Source organism: Sinohyriopsis cumingii, chromosome 11 (assembly GCF_028554795.1).
Source record: "Sinohyriopsis cumingii isolate HCF-2022 chromosome 11, ASM2855479v2, whole genome shotgun sequence".
NCBI classification, from domain to species: domain Eukaryota; kingdom Metazoa; phylum Mollusca; class Bivalvia; order Unionida; family Unionidae; genus Sinohyriopsis; species Sinohyriopsis cumingii.
Window position 1 is genome coordinate 114,166,717 of NC_142971.1, and position 17,696 is coordinate 114,184,412.

The following is a 17,696-nucleotide window of genomic DNA, read 5'->3' on the forward strand; positions in this document are numbered from 1 at the left end:
TTACTTTAAGAACTATTTATGTGAAGCCATGAAAGCAGATGTGTAAACAGTTGCCTACCTGAACAAAGACTTGTGACAAGACAAGAACCACAAGACTTCTGCTGGCAGTCTGACTTGTATCATGATAAGCACTCTGTATAATGTGCGAAGTAAAGTTAAACTACCGTATATACTTGTGTCTAGCAGAATAATTTTGGTGAAAAAAGGCCTTGAAGGAAGTGGGAAGGGGAGTCAGCTCATCCACGGGCCAAGGTATAAAGTTAAAAATGTTATTTTTATTTTTGTTGAGTACCATAATGGCTGTAAATCGTAGGACATGAATTTTTAAAATATTTTCTACGTCCCAATACTTACATGCATGTACCAAATAAACAACATTTTCCGTGTCCCAACACTTGCAAATACAAAAAATGTCATAACAAAGTTGTAATGTTCGACACAGGTCTAACAGCAGTGATCGGTTCTTTTAATAACCACGTCAATTAACCATTATAAACTACGATGACTGTTTTCGTTAGTTTTTTGCATGTGTACATTTTCTGATTTCTCCACCATGAAATTAAATAAAGGTGAATAAAGACTTCATAATTCTCAGAGTGGTTCTAGCTAACCCAGGAGACCAGGCTGTAGTATAATGGATACAGAATTTACACAGTGCAAATCGTGCTTAGCCACACTTAAATCCTTGTTTATTCCCAAAACTATCAGACACAGATCGTGCTGTAATGTTTCTACCAAACGACATTCTTCCAGATCACACTTCAGCTTGATGTACAAAGATGTTGCATTTACCCTGATTTACATGCTCATGATTTACTCTTCTTCAGTAATATCAGCAATCATAAAAAATATGATAACCTTTATAAAAAGGTACACATGTTTAATTGTACAAGACAAATTACTAAGGGTGAAAATATTCATCAATGTATACTTTTGCTGGAACGATACACATAGCGATACAAGAGAAGGATAATCGATACAAAACGATATTTACCATATACAAGTTTTTGTAGACTTCAGCAGTTATGAATAATTATTATTAGTTTGCCTTCTTATTATTTAAATATATAATTCATCTGAAACATCAGCTGCAATCCTAGGCACTCGTCTTTATTAGTAAAAATGAAAAGACTTTTGAGAATACTCGCTCGCCGTCTACAAATTCGATCAGAGTGACATGGTTCATAATCTGTCCCCACCCCCAATTCCCTGCTAATTATCTTATCCCAGCAGCATGTTCAGCATAAAGGATACATTCCAAACGTGTTACACGTGCATAATGAATATAATGAAGTACTTTACTCATCATATAATAACCAATTTTGCTCAACATTTCTACATTGAATTTGATCTTGTCTACTTTGGTCAATTTGAAAGCTACACTACCGGTGTGTCACACGGTGAGATATGTTACGTTCAAATCTTATTGGTGGTTACTTGTTCCGGTCGAGGTCAAATAACAAATATCAATCGGCAATCAGTGTAGCTTATTCCCTGCTTGACAGACAGAAAATTATCCCCAAAGTCATTGATATGTAAAATACTTAAAAAGAGATGTTGCCAAGGTGTGCGATTGTGTGAATGGTGCAAAATATGTGCGAATTCGCACACCTGGAGAACGATGATGCGTGAGAACACCTGCAAATTAGCTGAAAGTTCCCCATATGAAAATGTGCATGACGAAGTATCCCAATTTTATTTAACCATTCTCTTTGCGACATCAGTTTTTCGGGTAGGCAACTGTTTACACATCCGGTGTCTTCAGGCATGACAAAAAAGGTTGTAAAACTAAATGTGATTGGTGTTGTGGTGTAGTTTGAGCCTTCCATGAAGGAAGTTTTACAAATACGTGTATAGAATATAGGTCACCTTGAAAACCCAAAATGTCTGATTCCCGGCATGGTTCATTATGTTTTCGTTTGCCAAATACTGGCTGGTGATAGTTATGATGACAATAACTTTTAAAGTTTTGAAGTATATTGGATTATTGCAGCTGGGAAATTGTTAATGGAGATACCAGTGAGTGATTCTGAGCCCAAAAATAGTATTAAAGACGAGTCAGATGTACATGTTGGATGGACTCAAATAGAGGACATGACGATCAGTCTCCCTTTCAGAGGTATTTCGAAATTAGATGTAGAAAGCCTAATCAAAATACAGACAATTTAAAAGTAGAACGCAATTTTCATTTTTTTTTTATCAATCATGTTAGCCCTGTGAATCATATGCTTCAAAACCATATAAGCATATCAGCGTTAAGATAAATTGAATAAATAAGGATGAAAAAAAATAAGAAGTAAATATATTTATTTTGAATACCTCTCTCTGCACAAGCAGATTATGGCATTGACTGACTAAAAACCATAATACAACATTATGGAACAGGTAAGAAATTTGGCATAGTAGTCAGTAAACTACTGATTCAAGAAGTAAGTTTGTGTTAGTGAAAAATTCTATTTTGGAGCAGATGTATCCAAAAGATAAAATGTGACAAAGGGTGAAGTCCACCATTAGATATAATCCTGGGAGTATCTCTCCTTAAATTGTACATGGAGAACAAATTTGGAATTTCTCTTTCTACGCAGAGATAATTAACCATCGAATGAAGGTGCTAACGGAATAAATAAATTTACCAAAGAATCAGCAAGGCGACAGATTTCAAACAGCTGAAGTTTATCACCTTGTGTACATTTTTTTGGAGAAAACAAATACAGAATAGGACTCGGTGTTGTCAATAGTTTTCCTTCACTAACAATTACAAGTATTTGTGCCCACAGCAGCCTTTTGCATATGCAGGAAATTCAATGTGATTGATTTTGTTGGTTTGTATCCTCATTCCCATGCCTGGATTTGTTCTAGATGAAATTTTTCTTTGCATGAGGAAATGGTTTTATTAATTCTGTTTTGAAGATAACATCGTAATGTCTTCGTAGTTTACGTTAGACATGTAACTGGTAATTAGTTTTTTTCAAAGCATTTTTGCAGTGCAAAACCAAAGGCCTGGTGGATAAAGTGAGTTAAATGGAGCCAACATTAAATAGCCTAAAATGCTGAATAAAACTCACTGACAACCAACAAGTAGTCTGTTTGAAAGTATTCGAAACTTTATCATTGTCTGATCAAATTACACACAAATCTGAGTTAGGCAGAAACAAAAAAAAAATAATAAACAAAATATTAAAAAAAAATATAAAAAATGAAAATTAAATAAATTTACTGACTTTTCAAGCAAATTATATCAATTTATAACATTCATGTAACAATCACAAATGCCAACCCTGAGAGAGGTAAAAGCATAAATTTTTCTAATATAAGCTTGCACAAATAAATGCATTTAGAACTTACTGTGTGCATCTTGTGATGTCACCTTGGACTTCTTAATGTTTTTATCTATCAGTTATGTGATGTTGGTGTCAGCTTATATGTGAACAGGCTTATTAGTGAGTATATGTGGTAATTTATTGGAGTTCTCGCACATCACTGCTCTCTGAGTCAAATGTACGAAAGTGTACAAATTTTGAACTATTTGTACTGGCAGTTTCTATGAACATGACTACAGGGACGGGATACCAAAAGTTTCTAAGATACCACCAGATCATATATAGCATTATATACAAGGGATATCAGGCTCAAGTGCCTACAGACCCACCATAAGGGCCAAGATCAAAATGTCAAATGTGCTGGCACAATTTACACACGTGTCTAGTTTCAATCTTTAACATTGAATTAGGAGATATGAATAATGCACAGATGCATGTTACAATAATATACTGACACTTAACGAAGGGGACAAGAAGCATTAAATGTATTATCCGAAGTCAACAAGTGTCATATAGTATTCAAATGAAACCAACATCATAAATATAAAGGTACATTTTTACTAAGGTTATTGCATACAAAACTTGGAAATATACTGTGCTAGTTAAAACATTACTTACCCTTGATGTTGGCTCTGCATAATTTCTCATCAAACTTTCTTTTAGCTGAAACAAATATTGTCAGTTTGATATTAAGAAAGTTTAATCCTAGTATTCACATACTCTCCTGTTTGTAACCTCTTCCAATTTTAAAAACAAAATGAATCAATGATATAAAAAATGCAGAAAAGCCAATTCTATTCATTTATCAATATATAATTTCTAACCTGATTGTTGCCAGGTGGACCTTAATATTGTCATCTTGTTCGAGTTTAGTACCAAACAATGGACGTCTTTGTAAGCAACCAGACATACAGCTCATTGTCATTTGCAGGTTTCAAGAACAACTGCAGTCCATTTTCAGGAAATACTGTCATCTGTATCAAATATTTGAAATGTCTAGATTTAATATGTCTAAATGGAATTGAACAAATTAAAAAAGTGCAACTCTTGCATACAAGTGTTTTAAGGAATGTAACTACCCAAAGTTATGGAAATTTAACATATTCACTTCAGAGGCAAACAGCTGGGCACCTCTCTACAACACAGATGCAGAGGGATCACTGAGCATTGTTAGTCTTACCAGTGCCTGTATCCTGAGTCTCAATGATATCGCGTTGACTTGCCTATTTGTACGGGGGGGGGGGGATAATTTACAATAAATAGCTATTTTTTGCTTTGTAATCCTCAATTAAGCTGAAGTTTGCACAAATGTCATCATTAAAACTATGTCTATAATGGTATAAATTTCATGCAACATGAAAATGAAAATCAGGCATAAAGGTAGAAATAAATGATTTACTTACAATTTGCTTTTTGTGTCATTTATTATCCATAAAATCCGTAATGAATTCAAACTGAATAATTCAAACCTTCAGCACAAGAAATAATTTTAAATTAGTTGGACAGAAATTCCACTTATCATGTCTCTTGCAACCTTTAGCCTTGTGTGAAACTGCTAACAGACGGTCATATTTGTCTTGCCCATTACGTTCCTTTCTTCATCAGAAATCATCAATGAACATTTAAAAAATAAAAGACTTTGAACAAACTCAGAATTATGTTCACTCATGCTAACTCCAATTCATTTTCTTAAACATTTATTTACCAATTCTTCAAAAGATCTAGACGATTCTCCATCAGAGTCTGTAAGATAACTTTCTACTTCAACATTTCCTGTATCTATGTAAGGTGAAAAATTTGAATGATTGATCTGCCTGCATAATGAGAAAATGGCATGAAAACAACCAATGGCTTGTGCTCTTTAAACTCGTTGTGCAGGATACAGGCATAGACTACTACTGCCACTCAAAAGCGGTTCCCTTGATATAATGTAAAATTGTGCCATATTATTGTGGCACTCCGGAGATGAGGGAGGTAGAGTATGACGTGTTATTGTGGCAGCAGGGGTTAATAAGATAAGGAATTTTTCAGAGCAATTACCAAATACCGTAACTACATCATAACTATTATCTGAAAAAATGTAGACTGACCCAAGCAAATATTTTAGTTTGGTTTGAAACACACAGAAGTAGGCATTGTAAGGGACCCACGAGTACATTAGAAATTATATACTGAAGAATGCCATGACAAAGTTTTGTGTATTTTTTAATATGCTTGATACTTTGCATTTTTAAAATCGGTAACGATGTGTGTGTTTATAAACAAATGGAAGGGCAATCAAATACTATAAAACAGCATTTTATGCATGTCGATTACCAGAATCCTTTTTAGTTTTACTCCCCAAAACAGTGCCAGTGTGCTGAAATATTGTCCAAATCGAGTTGTCCATGGGCAAGTAAATTAAACAGTTATTTATCTGTATCAAAGACATGATTGTCCATATTTTCATAGGTAACACAAAATAGTGGAAGACCGTCAAAAGGTTTACTTTTTTAAGCTGCACCATTTAATAATATTACTACCATGCTGTTGAATGACCAGAATCTTAGGTTGCCTGCCATAGGTGGAATTACATGACTGATGGCCATGTTTGCGTAGCCATTATGCTATTAATGGAGAATCCCAGTTTTATAAATAGCTATGTCGAAGCCCTTAAGAATTCATAAGCTTAAATAAGGCTCTAAAACTGTTAAAAAAAACCAAAATAATAAAGTTATTAACAATTGCTATTATCAATTTGATGTTTTTTTTCTGAGTTTATCATGGTATAAACTGTCAGTTGCTGAAACACAATAAAAAATGCCCAAAGAGCCTGTAATCAAGATTTCTAAAAATAGAGAAGAAACATCTGTGTTCTCCATAATGCCTCCATTCATAATTTGCAAGTTCAGAACTGAAAAAAACAAACATTAAAATTGAAAAGTGTCAACTTGCAGCTTTTCTACCACGTGTGAGTACCTCTGTCATTTTGATTCTGAAAAGAATTTGCCAGCATACAAGATTGTAGCATATGTTACATCAACTTGTGTAATGCATACAAAAGTCTGAAACTGAACTATCCATGTTTGCTTGCAAAATCTTGTATTGCCCTTTATAACCTTTGAACAAAATGGGAATTCTCATCTTCCCAGTACTCCTACAGCCTAATATTAAAGTCAAGTGTGTGATGGATGTACGATAAAATGACAGCTTAAAACTTTGCAATAACTGATGGACTCAAAATTAGAATGGTCATCGCGACCTCAAGTTGCTAACAATGATTTATGGTCAATCCGTACCCAAGTCGTTTTGTACCGAGCGGAAATAGGTCGTTTCGTAACCAAGGTGATGTCAGCTGTTACTACCTGGTACTCAAACTGTAGATCGCAGTATACTATGCGGACCTCAAAATCATATTTCTTTACGCTGGAAAAACATATTTGTGCAAAACTTTTCGACAATTTCACCCGTCACAAGAAGCTAAGAAGTTAGTGACATAACACATATTCACATTTGAAATACCTTAAATTGGGGAGTGAAAATTTATTTTCATTGCATGGCATAATCCTTTTTTTGTTATCCTCTTAAATATAATGCACAAAGATACTTTCGCACAGAGGAGAGAGAGAGAGAGGATACATTTAACTTAGCACTGCCTTTGACATATATTTACTACTGTATTTTAAAGCTATAACGTTATATTTCATATTTTAAATAACTGAATAAACTTAGACATGATTGGATGCTGCCAATAATAAAACATATATAATGTGCCCCATGTAATACAGGATACATCTGCCATCAAGGCAATGCCTGAAATCGAATATGTAAAAGTTTCAAATATGTAGATAATATATTATTATATAATCTTGGTGGTTATGTTTGTATTTAAATGTGTGCAATAAACGAATCCGGTTTTGGGTACGAAATGACCATAGCTACAGGAGTTATTACGTAGAAAATTAGGAGTATGAGTGAATGAATCAAGGGAGGTAAGACATATATCATGTTATTTTTGTTATAGTGCTATGTCTTACTACCCAAATAATGGCCTTGTATAGCGTGTTCTGACGTCGGGTGACATCGGAACGAGTAGTCAAAATTTCAGAATATCACCCACACTTGGCAGCCCATATCAACACTCTTCCTCAAATTGATATGTAATTAATATACTTACTGTGCTGTTTTTATCCTGGTGGAATCAAAATCTGACTATTAAATGGACGCATTTTTATGTTCCGTTGACATACAGTTGAATTTGTTGAAATGCGACGGTACTCGAGGTATGCCGAAGTAAGTTCAAGTAGATTCATGTAGGGGATATGTTTGTTGAACGAAACGATACGTTACTTACAGTTCCAATAGGCATAATATATTTTTATTCGTTTTGTTAAAGAATAATATTTCATCTTAACCCGATTTCGTCATTCCTGGCTTTCATCGCTTTCCAGCAAACTGAAATGTAGGCCAACACAACTTGAAAACAGGTCCATTTCTTTTGTGAGAATTCGAATTAATTAGAGAAAAGACATCAGAGTAAGTAGAGTCTGACTAAAACATTATGGCTTTACTTTGTAGAGAAGTGTTGTGTGAGATATTCCTGAAAAGTTGACTTTCGTTACGATGTTGGACTACATAAAAAACAAAACAAAAACGCTACACAGCGCCATTAGTTAGGAAGTAAGACCCTGACGCCCAAAACATAAATAATAAATATCAGCATCGAGGTCTTACATGATCTGCTTCGGGGAGCCAATGTATGAGGGACAAACAAAATTTTATTTATGACGGGTCCCTTTCTATGACCAGTTTATAATATAGCACTTCTTTTGCTGCAAAAGCAATAGTAATAAAAACTAGACCGATCATCGTTTAATTCTTTAGATTGAAACCGACGAAATCTTTTAAAATTCAAATAATATCAAACATGGCGCCTGACAAGTGTTTTAGCCGGGAAAGTATGAACCGATCAAAACAATATCGAAATATAAATTTATGCCCCTTGAATGAGCATCAGGCTGATTAAAAAATGATGCAGACATAGGTAGATGATTATTTAAATGAAAGTGTATTAACAATAGGGGCCCCGAGTGGTCTAAAGCGCTCACCGTTCACTGCCATCTCACCTGTCTGCGTGGGTTCGAGTCTCTGGCTCGGCTAACGTGGGTACGTGAGAAAGCTTGCCAGTAGCTTCTCGTGTGTCGGTGGTTCTTCCCGGGCTTTTCCAGTGTTCTTCCTCCACGAGTTATTCTGGCCGTCATGTATAGCCTATCTTGTGCTAAAAAAATGGCTTTAAATCCTACAACAACAACAACAACAACAACAACAACAGACTTATAAAAGCACCTATTTGCACGTAAATTCCCGAAATTTTTTTCCCTCCCACCAGTACCACAACACGACTTTGTTACAGGTTAGTCCCCCAACCCCCTCGATTCATTTACGGATACTCCTAATTTTTTGTTGTTGCAACGAGCCCCTGTGCCCAGTGCCATAGCATGGTGCCGGAAACAAAAGACGCGCATGCGCGTAGACAGGTTGCCAACAGTGGTCTCAACACGGTATGCTTATTTTCAATGCAAGAACATTGCGAAGCAAAAGGTGAAATTGGGGTCAGTTGGAACCAATATTTTTTTAAATAAAATAGGCATATTAGATTTTATTTTTATGGTTTTCGGAAATGGGGTCTTTTGTAACTGGGGTTTTTGAGAGATGAGACCCCAGTTAAGGGGGAGAGTGTTATTTAAAGACCTCACTTTCTGCAGAAATACACACACACACACACACACTATCTTAATTTATCAGAAATAAGACCCATATTTCATTCAAAATTACCAGTAGTTCATGGAATTAATTGCCCGATATTTTTTGGGGGGTCATTGCAATTTATTTACGGATATTCCTAATTTTTTTTGCAACGAGCCCCTGTGCCCAGTGCCATAGCTTGTATCTGTAAGTATTTTGCAGGATCACTATTATATTTTACTGATTTATTATCTACCTCCCATACAGAAGAATAACTAACGCAAATTTTTTTCATAGACGTACGAAGTGTCACAACAGATGTCATTGTGAAACACATTCACGAAATGGAACATTTTCTTAAGCTTAAAACCTATGAAAGTTATATGAGACCATGACCCCAACAAGGAGAGATAGCATGTGATTATTATATAGGGTTCTAGGCAATACGAAACATTAAAAATATTTACTTTTTCTTTTCTTAAAAAATACAGAGCTTCGTGTGTTTTTGTCATATCGGTAGCATACGCATTTTTCCTTCAGAGGGGCATGGCTGGAAATATTTTAATATGAAACATGTGCGTGTACAATGAGTTCTTACGAATGGGGGCTAAAACTTGGAAAACCACTTCCTCTTCACCGATTTCATTTTTCAGCATCTTTCCGGGACCAAGCGGCCCCTTACGACGCTATAAAATCCCAAGTCAAATATTTCTCATTTATCAGAGGAAGTTGTTGATGCGTGCGATTGTGTCATTCTACACGGGGCGTAGATAGACCCACCCGTTCGTAATAAAATAAGTCAAAAATGTGAGAAAATGGATGAAAATTATATGAAAATGAGACCAAATATCTCATAAATTAATTGCAAAGTTATAAAAGAAAGATACCAACAGATAATAATAATAATAATAATAATAATAATCTACTTTGACAGTCATAATATGCATACACTTATTGAGGACCATGCGTAAGACGCGAAGGTGAAACGTGTTTTATCACCTCAATATGATTTTACTACTACTACTACTACTACTGCTACTAGTTAATAATAATAATAATAATAATAATAATAATACATTGATTTTTATGAATATGCTCTCCTAAAAGAAACTGGATAGCATAGATTAGAAGTAAGATTCTATTAAAGTGTTTGCATGCAACTCAACAGAAGACGTGACAACCAGTAAACACCTATTATATTATGACACTTATATAAAGAACCATGCATCTGTGTATCATTAGTAAATCATTGCTTTTGTATAGCTTTCAAACTTATTCATGTAGGACGACTTTTTGACATTCAATTTGAAAGGAGGAACATAATCGTTGAAGACACGAGAATAGCTTTTACTCGAAATTTCTTCCTTAAATAAATTAAGCTACCTGGAACAAGTTAATTCTTACGCTTGTTTTGTATTCATTGCAGTGCAAATGCCCCAAATAAATACATTGATGGGAAACAAGAGAGTACTAAAGTAATTTAGTAGAGCTCCCAGTTGCAATGAGGGTAGCACTGCAGTGATACATTAAACACATTTAGCTGAGGACACAGTTGGAATATTCTTGTTTTGTAAAAGTTGCTTTTTTTCTTTCTAGAATTCGAGATAAGTTGTTTCTAAATAGTATAACAAATGTGAATGTTTTTGCATACATCTGACACGCAACAATAACGATTGTGTCCACTACAGTAATGTTATACCCTGAAGAGCTTTAACAACTATTCTCTAAGGACAAATAGACAGCATGCATATGAAGCAGCTTTGCAGATATAATGAATTGTAAACTATTGCAGAAAAGAGATTGGAACCATTCATTGCGTTAATGTCAATGTTCGTCTATCTGTCAGTTAGATAAATAGCTATGCTTCTATATGAAATATGGAACGTGTTTTGAACGTAACTAAATGTTTACAGTTGTAGTGAAGGTATTTTACCTGCAATAATCCAGATCATCAATTCTCTAATATGTGCATGTCACTTGCATTGCAGAATCTAACAAATCACATGAAAGTGATATTTGAGCATTTTTTAAACAGTTTATTTTTAACAAATGAACAATGGAAATATAAAACAAAGAGAAAAACCATCTAAACAACAATCCAATATTTGCATATTACATTTAACACGATCTTCTTCTACCGGGATGTTAGACGTTTTTTCTAGATAATTATAAAAATCCTTTCTGTTTGTGCATAAAGCTGGGTATTAAATTTCAATTTGCAGGCTAGTGTGTTCTCGTGTACCTCCAGTCGTTACGTGTGAACTTGTTAAATTGCTTTGAAAGATGAACGCAGAGCTGTGTTGGCTGGATCTCTGGAACATGGGAACTGTGCGATAGGAGCCGTTACTCGATGCTCCGGTTTAACTCACGCCCAGGAACAGACATAGTCATGCAAATTTATGTAAATTCAACGCTTCCTATTGCGGCATTGATTGTCTTATTTGTCTCTGTTTTGTAATAGCCCCTGACAAAGTCTCAGTGAGAGCCGAACGAAGTTAGGCGAGTAAACATTTGGATTTGCTCTGTTCTTCGACAGATTTTTGCGTAAATTGCAAAACAGGAGTCTCATTATTGTAGATAGGACAATTGTAGCACTATAATAGTTAGACTTTTCGGGGTCATGGATACAAAAGCATTAAGCTAGTCATATCATCTTGATTCTTCGCAGTGCAAATGTCCCCGAAAGTTACTAGAAGTACAGGACAACCGTTAAATAGGAGTGATACGTTGAACGCAGTAAACAGTGTGCTGGTGTTTATATTTCAATAACAACCCTTACCTTTCTCAAGATTTCAAGGTAAGCTCTTTCTTATCATTTAATGATAAACCAGAATTTCATCAATATGTTATTGGAAATGTGCATATTTACAAATCTCTGACACAGAATCATAACGATCGTGTTTCCATTAAAATAGCATTCTGTACTAATGGGGGGGGGGGTAAAAGTATTTATTCTTTAAAAACAAAAGACGATATCCATATAATGTTATGCTACAAATATATTGAATCGTAAACCTTTGTAGAAAACGGAATCGGACCGCTAATCATGTGTAAAAAAAATTTTTATTTGGGATGCACGCAAGTATGTATACTGCAAAACAGGACGATCTCGAAGATACTTTACTCGTTTAATTTTTTTTTTTTTGAAAAAGTATAAATTACAATAATCCAAACAAAAGTTAATATATCTTACAATGTAAATACGCATATACGTTGTTTTGGACAACGCGTGTATTAAGTATTAATATTGATTTTCTTCAACCTTTAATATCAGCAAGATATCTTCAGCTTTTATCCTAATGCAGCATGAATTCCGATGTTGATGGGTCAGATACCACTGTGAGTCTCCATGCCTCATTTAAATCAAAGAATAATAATCCACGAATTTAACATACATAAGAGAACTCTGTTTTTGAAAAGGTAAAACTGTCATTTTATTTTGGCAGTTACTTCTCATCCAGCCTGAAAATGTGCAAAAGCTGCATGGTGTATGGTTCTATATATGTATTTGATGTTCGAATAAAGTAACAGTCTCTTATTTGTTGTCAGAATCAATGGTGCTAAACCATCAACATGGAATAAAATGCCTGTATGAATCAGAAAGAACATACAAACAGGTTGTCCTAATTGGTTGCTTGCCCATGATAACGAAGTTATAATATTATGAGTAGTTATTACTTGATATTCCTCCAAATATCCCAAGGAATCTTTTCAACAAGAATAATTCACTATTTTTAGATTCATAAACAGATATGTAAAGCAAACGAGATAAAAACATAAATGAACGTGTGATTGTTGAAAAGTAATTATTTTCAAAACAAATATAGAAGCAAAAATATCAGAGGAATCAATAACCAGTTTGATTAAATCACTGAACAATGTTAACCAAGGAATAAAAGTGTCAATGGAATTGAACTTTTTTAACTATTTGTAATATCTTGTATGTATGTATGTATGTATGTATGTATGTATGTATGTATGCATGCATGCATGCATGCATGCATGCATGCATGTATGTATGTATGTATGTATGTATGTATGTATGTATGTATGTATGCATGCGTGTATGTATGTACGTATGTATGCATGAATGTGTGTGTGTATGTATGTATGTATGCTTGCATGCATGCCTGTATCTAAGAGAATTAGTATTGAATATTTGCATGAGATAATTATTGTAGTATTTAAATATTGTACCTTCTGGAAAAGCCTTGCAGAATGCTAAAATATCGATTTTTGTAAACAAGTATTGATAAAAGATCATGTTGTGATCGCGCATTGCAGTGTACATCAAATCCGCGAGTATATACGCGTATTTAGATCTTAGATTGGATTGATAAATCTATAGATTTATATCTCAAATATGTACCACCACACCGATGATTTTGTATATGACAAACAAGCGCTCGAGCAAGCAGTTAGGGCTGCATTTGCCCAAGAAGAAATTAACGTTAAATTTCTTATTGATGAATACGGAAACGAAGATTTCTTACTAACACGGCAACAGTTGGATAATCTCAGACTCAAGCATATCACCGCAATAGTATGTGACAGAGATCAAATTCTCAATTATGCACACTCCTGCATTGAACCCGACCAACTAAGGAAACTACTATCACCTTGACGCTGTCATCTTGACTTTGTTGTCCAGGACCTTGTTGTCCCGGGAATTTGTTGTCATCTTGATAAAATCAAGGAAGTAAAAAAAAAGTAATATATTTTTTTTACTTTCGATTTCACTTCCAAGTAAAATCAAGGTGATTTCATCAAGGTGAGGTATTTACTTCCTCGTCAGTCTTGATTTCATCATCCTTGATTTCATCATCCTTGATTTCGTCATTGACTTTGTCAGCGGACATACAATGTTTCAATTTTCTAATCCGAGTATTTATTATCTTTTTCATTTCATACTCGGCCGCGAGTGCCAGCCTAATCTTTTCAATTGCACGAGACAATGAAACAAATTCATTTATTTGTGCTTCTTCTACTGTAGCCAGCGATTTATGCAAATTATTTTGAATTTGTTTTATGAATCGATATTGAGTAGGAGGAATATAACGCCCTGCACATTTAGCTTCATGTAATGATTCAAAATCTGACATAATTGTTTCAGAATTTAGTGATAAATTAAATCCGCGTTCTTCTAAATTTTTAATAGCAGCAATCACATTATTGATATTTTCGTAATTCATATTTATATATATTTTTATATATTTAAAAGAAAAAAAAACATTACATCTCCTTGAGTTTCTAGCGTGTCTTATGACATCCTACCAAACTCAGGAGCGGAAACACGACCCCCATGTGAGCTAACTAACCTGTCAAATAACAGTCTAGAGAGCCCAGAGGGTGTGTTTGCGAGCGACGAGACATTCCCCATGTGAACCCCTAGCTTACCTGAATGATATGCTAGCAAGGGTCATATAGGGACAACACAACATGTAGTATTTACATTGTAAAGCTTCTAAATTGCCACCGCATTTTAGCAAGCTTACAGTAGGACAGTACAACATATAGTATTTACAGTATTGTATTTACACTATATAACTTAATTCTAACTTATCCTAGGACAGCACAACATATAGTATTTACAGTAGTAACTAAGGACGGCACAGACAGATAGCATTTACAGTACTTATCCTAACGGAGTCATTTTCTACACTCAACAGCGGGATATATACCATCCCCTCAAAATCAACCCCTGGATGACGCAAAAAGCATCCGCCATGAGCGGATATGACGAGATGGTATTGATTGCTGTTGAACTTCGAAGACTCCGTCTTCTAATAGGATCGCATCGTATACAAACCGACTAATACTTGGAAGTTCAAAAATAGCTCCACGTGACTTGTTTAAAATGTTTTTTCTTAAATATGATTTTGTGAAAAATACAGATGAACCATAACCCCGAACAAGTGCAATAAAATAAAGAATTCATCTGTGAAAAAAAAAGATAAATAGACAATTACGCCTTTGTCAAGGATAAAATCATTCTTGACTTTGTTAAGGAATAAGGGGAAGTTATTTACTTCCTTGTACACAGAAAACCGTCTGCTCGTTGTGTTACCTGTAAACGATTTACCTCTGTAGTGGTAACAGACAGTTAACAAATTCTGAATTGAATTTAAGTTCTGAATTGAAAAATACGTGAACGCGGAAGTGTTATAAATGATAATTGTGTACCGCGCGCTTGATAAATTTACCTACAATGATATCTCAAGGAGTATTGCACAAAGGGAGGGAACTAATTGCATGAGATATGCTCAACGAAGTTATCTCCGTTTTACATAGAATTATAGCAAAGTACCTAACAATAATGAAAAACAATTTTCTGCTTATTTTTTGACAGAGCGGATTTATATATTTTTTCTGCGACTCTTCGTACCGAGGGTACGCAAATATCAAAATACTTGCCAGCTGAGTTCATAGATGGAAATATTATTTCTTCATTCGTACTAATGTTGAAAGATTTAACTGCTCTGGGAATTTTTACAAATTTACCAGAGCCACCTCGTGCAGAATTCTCGCTCTGCGTGATGGCTTGTAGATTGGATAAATTATTATTAAGTCTTTGTCCATCAATGTGATCAATTACAAGACCGTGTTTGATCTCTCCATGGAAACACTCGTACGCGAACCTGTGATTATAGTGGGCTTTACCCCCAGCAACCTTAAATTTAAGATAACCAGAATTATTAACAACACCAACTGGTCTTTTCAATCTGCAATTTCTGACTATTCCCTCGCGAGATGCTTCATAATTTTTAATGACAGATGTGGGACAAATTCTTGGCTCATTTATATAATAATATATTTGCCTAAATCATAATTTGTCTGAAAACTTATTTAAATAATCGCTCTCGGATATATCGTTATTTTCTTTATTGTAATATCGTTTGAGCTCACGGTATCGTTTTCCTCAGAAACTTGCACATAACTGTGTTTTACTCCTGACTCCGATGCCACATCGCAGGCATGGTATTGGTCCTAAACTCCCCCTTCGAACGCTTTGGGAATGTTTTCCACAGAATTCACCTCTGCAGGACTTATTACATGGATTTGATGATTTTGTACCAAGCCACTTACAATGATTCATATATATAATATTTTCTTATTTAAATATTTGTCTTAAATATAATATGGAGGAGTTTTCGAGGTTATCTACTATTGGCACTGGAAGATTCGATCTTGACAGACTAACCCGGGACTCGCGACGACAATCCCTGACTGATCTGTTTGATATTATCAGGAATGCCAAAAAAGAATTCCGCGACGACGGCGCATCTCACGTGTGGTCGTCATTTAAAATTATACCCAAGATTGACTCTGTCAATGTCATCAAAGGTGTCATCGATGCTACAATGAATGATGCACGGGCGAAAACGATTATCAATTATCTCGCCCTTGATGAACATCAAGGTGGTCGGAAATATTTTTTCAGAATAAAATTTATTGTGCAGGCGGATTCCGATACTTGGATTATCCGTGACAAACTCGACCCTGTCCTTGCTAGCGGAAAGACCATTTTGTTAAGTAAAGACTCCAAACCAGGAATGCTGACCGGGATTGATAAACCGTATTACGCTCGAGCATATCCTGTGACCGCGGTCATTTATGGAATCTATCCGATAAAAAAACCAAAAATTGATAAACTCACCCCGATGAGGACGACTTCGTCAATGACTACGTCATTGGGGCTGAATTGTGTAGCCGAGCGAGTAATGGAACATTTTAAAAATGCGATGCGGGGAAACGGTCTGACTGCGTTAAGACAGTCCAAAATAACAGCGTGGGCTGAGCGGGTCAAACACACAGGAGCATCAATAAAAGATGTCGCCAAGCTAGAAAGCGCATTAAGATTTCCCATAACCGTAACAACGATAACAAAGGAAGTGTTATACAAATCGAAATATAATCGATACGGGGCTCCAATAAATATCATTGATCATAACGCTCATGCTTGGACTAACGCAGTTACGATGTTTGCGCGGGATCGTGTTGTGAAATATTATCGCGGAAACATATTTGATGCTATCAAACAGATAAGCAAAACCGACCCTGTGTCGATGTGGTTGTTTAAAAGTTCCGAAGATTCCGAGTATGATCAATTTGTAAAACCCAACGGTGAATTATACCGGACGGAGTCGTTGCAACAACAAATGAAAAAACTCGCAGAGAAATATGCGAAAATCGAAGATTTTAAAAACATTGAGCAGTTGTTAACTAATTGTTTTACAATTCCGAGTGTTGTCGCCCAAGCTGCAAGAGAAAGAAATTCGTGGAGACCAACCCGAAGTGAGTTTCTTTCGGATATACAATTGAGTTGTGTCGAGTATGGATATGGCGGACTGTGGAATACCCAGTATGACTACCGGGATATGATTTCCGTGGATATGATTGCATGCTATCCGGGAAGCTTTCTCGGGATGGGCGAGTGTAACGAATATTTTAAGCGATTTGGACATCCCACGAACTCGATGACACGAGTTGCTATAAACGGTCCTTTACCCGACTTTGACCTGACAGGATTTGCTCGTGTAACTTCGTTTCAATTTGCTGAAAAACTTCATCCGTGCTGTTATGTTTGGTTTGGCAGACACTTCAGTGAAAAGCGTTGGGTACCAATAGTGTTATTGCGATATATACTTGACA

At 35.3% G+C, this 17,696-nt stretch overlaps 1 protein-coding gene across 2 annotated transcripts in view; it reads left to right on the top strand.

The window, feature by feature from the left end:
• Nucleotides 1–1,878: 1,878 nt before the first annotated feature.
• Nucleotides 1,879–17,696, top strand: part of LOC149789453 (beta-1,3-galactosyltransferase 1-like) — a 55,859-nt gene continuing 40,041 nt past the window's right edge. The window contains exons 1-2 of one of the 2 annotated variants that reach the window (XM_089975550.1): nucleotides 1,879–2,119; nucleotides 11,713–11,841. The gene's annotated coding sequence lies outside the window, so the exon portion shown is untranslated. Of the gene's footprint in view, nucleotides 2,120–11,251; nucleotides 11,842–17,696 lie in introns of those variants that run through there. The other variant, XM_089975549.1, reaches the window with a different exon arrangement.